The sequence below is a fragment of the Ochotona princeps genome, chromosome 13 (assembly GCF_030435755.1).
Source record: "Ochotona princeps isolate mOchPri1 chromosome 13, mOchPri1.hap1, whole genome shotgun sequence".
In the NCBI taxonomy this organism is placed as follows: Eukaryota; Metazoa; Chordata; class Mammalia; order Lagomorpha; family Ochotonidae; genus Ochotona; species Ochotona princeps.
In genome coordinates, this window is record NC_080844.1 from 2610945 (window position 1) to 2616384 (window position 5440).

The 5440-nt window shown below is 51.7% G+C and overlaps 1 pseudogene; it reads right to left on the reverse strand.

Annotated features, from left to right (window-relative positions):
* Window positions 1-958: 958 nt before the first annotated feature.
* Window positions 959-5021, reverse strand: LOC131481672 (histo-blood group ABO system transferase-like; annotated as a pseudogene).
* Between the last annotated feature and the right edge of the window lie 419 nt (window positions 5022-5440).

Below are 5440 nucleotides of genomic sequence, written 5' to 3' on the forward strand. Positions count from 1 at the left end.
TGTGTTCAAGGCCACTAAACATACTAAACATACTACACTCATAGTACTTATATGAAACAAACACACAATACAGACCCACAATACACATTACACACATCATACACACACACACACACACACACACACACACACACACACACACACTAAAACCACCAGGCATACGATACACACTAGAAACATACTTAAGCAAATATATCACAGAATTAAGCAATAAATACAAAAGGATACAATTCTTAGGAAATGAGACAGGACAAAATCTGGCTGGGTATTTAAATATTTATTTATTTGAACAAAAGTTACAGAGTGAATAAAGTGGAGATCTTCCATCTGCTGGTTCATGCCCCACATGGCCTCAACAAACAGGGCCAGGCCAAAATCAAGAGACAAGATCTTGATCCCAAACTCCCTTGAGGGTGGGCAGCAGATGTTGAGACACTTGGCCTTCTTCCACTGCTTTCCCAGGTGTTTACCATGGAGTTAGGTCAGCAGAGATGCAGCTGGGACTGCAATTGCTAGCCATGAAGGATACCTACAGGTGGTAGCTTATCCCCATGAGCCACATCATCAAAACTATCCATGAAAGATGATAAAGGTCCATACTAGGGCCTTGGTCAGGAAGTCTGAGACTGGTCTCATCCCAGGGTAAGGGTCCAGGTCCCTCCTGGCAGAAAGTGCTAGTAGTGGCCACTATGGAACGTGTGCTGGAGCCAATGACTGGGGCCGTGAGTCAGCGTGCACATCTGTGTATTTGTGTCTATTGTCTATGAGCAGGACTGTGTGTGTCTGTGTGAGAATCTCTGAGTGATGACAGATGCAGGGTCAGCTGGCACTTCAGCTGAGCAGCTCAGCTTTGGGAATCTTTCTAAAGTGGGAAGAAGTGAAATCACAGTGCCCTTTCTCCCAGAACAACTTCGAGCACAGAGCAGCCTCAGACCTCATCCTAAGGCCCTCGTGAGTTTCAGATTTTCTGGTTATCCTTGGGCACAGTCAGAAGCCTCAGTTTCTTTAAGACTGAGGGCCAGTCCAGTAGCCAATCACCCCACAGGTACTCTGGGGTCAGCACCTTGGTGGGCTTGTGGTGTAGTAGGTACTTGTTCAGGTGGCTTTCATCATGCCACATGGCCCCGATGCCATTGGCCTTGTCAATCACAATGGCCTGGTGACAGACACTGGCGAGCTGCTGCACCTCAGCCACCGATCCCCCAAAGAAGGCTCCAATGTAGTAGAAATCACCCCTGTCCCAGGGGATATATGCCTGGGACTTCCACTGATGCTCACAGGTAAAGGTCCCATCGCGGGCTGCATAGAAGCTAGGGTGCAGGGTGCCAAAGAATAGGGTCAGGGTCTCCACCCCAACATGGTCCCAGAAGATGATGTCCACATCAGCACACACCAGGTAATCCACCTTGTGGCGGAAGCGCTGCTGAGAGAAGATGCTGATCGCCTCCATACATTGTATGGACATGTCCTGCCAGTGGGCATGGCTACTCACACAGAGCAACGCCAGCTGCTGTCCAAGCTGCACACAAGACACATTGGCCGGGCAGTCAGTGAAGACGTAGTAGGTGATGTGGTGTCCCACCATGAAATATTGCTCTGTTGTCTCCAGGAACCTCTTCAGGAAGGCCATGTACCTACAAGTAGGTAGAAAGTTGGGCCATAGAACCTTTTTAGCACCCCACCCAAGGAGACCACAGACTACCTGGGCACTCAGGGACACAGGACCTCCGGAGGCTGCAAGCAGCAGAGACACCACATTCTCCTGTATTGTCTTGGAGCTGCTCATGGTTGGGCCTCACTTAACCCTTTCCTCCCAGGGGACGGGGAGCATCCTAGCTGAGGTCAGGAGCATTAAGGTACAGAGGGTGGATACACAATAGCACAAATGGGGGAGTGGTAAATGAGATTCCCCCGAAAACCCTCTGTGGTGCCCCTCCCCGCACTACCCTGCATGAAGTTCAGCCCATGGCGCTATTGTGCACACCTGGCAGAGTTGCTTGGAGACTGTAAAGACTCAGTTACCCCAACACTCAGCCTCTCAGTGCATGAGCCCCAGTGTCACACCCCAGCATCTCTTCCCTCAGAGACCTGAAGGTGACTGCAGCCAAGATCCTCTGTAAACCACTAACTTGCCAGTGTGGCAGAGGCTGGGTCGCATACTGTGGATGGTGTCAGTTTGGACAGAGCAGGGATGCTGGCATGAGGCAGTGAGAGTGAATTCCTGATGGATCATCTCGGCCTTATCTCCTCAGGAATGTCTGCAATGCCCTGCAGGAACCCTGTCTCTGTCCACCATGATAAGCACCCTGTGTGCCAGGACACTCGCAGGCAACAACTGAGGAGCTGCCGCCTTCTCTCATCCCCCATGGCCTAAGATGTACACAAGCCCAGGGCCGTCTACCCTGGGTAGGCATTACTGTCACATGATCACCTCACCATGTATAAGTAGCCCCAGGCTGTCCCCCATAAGGTCTGTCAGGATCTCTTCTCTGATTGATAAATCTGCCTGAACTCTGTCAGCTTTTAACCTCATAGATGGGAGAAAGGCACCCAAGGAAGAAGGGGCAGGTAAGGCCTAGGCCATGCATCTCAACTCCAAGAACAAAAGCTCCAGTGTTTGTGTGTGTGTGTGTGTGTTCCCACCACAGGAGGACTTAATCAATTGCTTTGGATGGTTGGTCCTGCCGTGAGGTGCCCTAGGGCCATGTTCCCATTTCATAGGCCTGGGACTGTCTGAACAACTGCAGCCAATCCCACACCTGGCTCACTAGTGGATTCCACATGGACGAGGCAGGTGCTGCAGCTAACTGGGGAGCATGCACAACCATCCTAGGATGACACCAGCAAGTAAGAATAGGTTGAGGTCAGAATCCTCTCACGTGGCTCTACTCATTATCTCCCCAGGGCCTGTGGTATCATTGTTGTCATCAATCCTGCTCTCCAAGGCACTTTGAGGCATAGCCAGTTGCCAGTGGCCCATCTCCACCTCCTGGCTAGACCTAGAGTCCCAGGGCCTGGGTCTGAGCCATGACACAGCTTGCATTATTCTGAAGCTCACACAGGAGGAAATCCAACAGTGTGCCCTGTATTTGCAGAGGAAACAGCGTCCCCCTTCCCATTCTGAGTCCAGAGCTCAAGGTGGTGGCCAAAGCTGTGTTCTCAACCATCCCAGCTACTCACTTCTTAACGGCAAACACAGTCAACCCAACAGTCATGTTCTGTAGCTGGAATTGCTCATTCAAGAGGTCAATGTTGAATGTCCTATCCCAGATGAAGGGAGCCAGCCAGGGGGTCACCACAAGGACATCACTTCTCCTGCAAAGGGAGAGAGCCCCAGAGCAACATGTGAGCTGAGAGCAGCGTGAACACAGGTGGCTACCCTCTATTCCAAGACCCTCTATTCAGCCTCCATCTTCCAACATTTCCCAGGGTTGCCCCCATTACAGAGGAACCTGGCAGGAAACCAACCCTAGACAAACCCAGACTCCAGACATGCAGTGTGCAGCCAGCTAGGACCAGCCCTCAGGCCCTGCTGGCCCACACAGGGAAGGGAGGTCCTCCCAACAAGGTCAGGATGCCACTCCCAAGTGTGTAGAAAACGCTGTCATAGCCTTGCACATTTCCGTGATGGATAAGGGGAAAAAACTGGGAAACCAGATCACATTAGAACGGAGGACAGGGGGCATTGTGGGGGCCTTCAGATGCAGACCTCACAGAACCTAAGTGTAACAGCTTCCCTGAGATCCAGACATGCCACTCCCTCCTCTGCTATCCATGTCACCACTTGTCCCACATGAAATACCTGCCAGTGAAGTCACTCAAGAGGGAGTCAGTGCCTCAGGCTAGGGGTACACCATTCTGCAAGACAACAAGGTACCATGTGTGTGTCTCCATGAAATGATGGACAATACAGGCTGAGGGTGGTGTGCAGGGCAAACAGCCCCACACAGGCTACCCTGTGCTTACCTGGCCCATCATTTGGGAATCCCAGGTAAGTTCATTTCAGAGGCTCTAAACTCAGCATTTGTAAACTAGAGGGAGCAGCTAAGGAAGCTCAAGATTTTGGGAAGAATGTTCAGAGGTCTGTGGTTCACTTTGGGTATGGAGGAATCTAGATGTGACCTTGGCTCCTGGGAGTGTCTGGGGTGAATGCCAGATCATGGGCCTGCTCTGTTCCTCACTGGCTGGTATTTAGCCCAGGCCATGTGCTTTCCTGTATAGGAAACAGGACAGCAATATCTTATGACTTGGATATCACAGGGTTTGCTTTGAATGTAGTAGTGTGGCCCTGCCCCAACCTAAAACATGCAAAATCAGGAGTGAGCCAGGACCCATTCTCAAGGCAGCCATGCCTGCACCACAACAGGGCCACAGTGAAGGTGCTGTGCTGTGAAGGTCAAGCCATCACTAAAGAATTCCCAGCGGACCCACTGAGGAGTTCCCAGAGGAGCACTGAGGTAGAGGGTGCCTGAGGTTGGGGTGAGGGCCAGAGGGATTATTTCCCAGGGACAGAATCTTGGGTGGGAAAACAAAGACTCTGGAGAGTGTGATGGTGACGACTACACAAAGTGGCCAAGCTCCCTGCCATTGATGTGCACTTCAAAATGAGAGGGACATGACAGTTCTGTGTCTTTTTACCACAGTTACAAATATTAACACAAAGGGAAAGGCCCCCAAGTCCCAGAAGCCTGGCAGTTTCAGCCATGACAAAGGCCCCATTACAGGTGCCAGCTTCCTGAACCTCCATTCCAGGCTGGTGACCACTACATGGAAAAGCCACGTGACACACATTGTCACTTGCTCTCCCAGATTTGTGGGATGTGGGCAAATTCAGAGCACAGATGTGGGGAAAGAGCCACCTAGCTCCATGGAAGGCAGGCTGATGGGGCTGCCCAGCATCTATAGCTTTTTGTCCAGGGCACAGACAGGGCACACTAAGACTGCAGTGTGGGAGGACTGACTGAGGCATGATACCTGGGTAAGGCGACCACTTGCCAGCCATTGGGGTCTCTAACAGCCATGCTGCAAACAGAAACAACAAGAGATAAGCTTGGTAGCAGGAGCGAAAGGCAGTGCATAGAACCTGGGGCCCACAGGGGACAGTGGTGGCTGGGGCATGCAACAGATTCATAAACCATCACATCGTAGTCACTGTGTTAATTGCTTCCTGTTGGCTGGCTGTGTCCGTGGTGTTCCTGTCCCATCAAATGTTGTGGTTTGCCTGGGATGAGCCACACAGCTCCCCTCTCCCACCCTGAGAATCTCCAGTTGCTTCCAGGGGGATACTGGTGGCTGGGAGTTTCGGGGATACTAGTCTTAGACCCTGCCAGCCAAGATGGCAGAAGTTGAGGCCACACGGAGAAGCCCAGGGTGTCTCCAGGAGCAACCACCAGAAATACACAGACATTTCAAGATAACCGTGGCCAGTGGCTACCTGAGG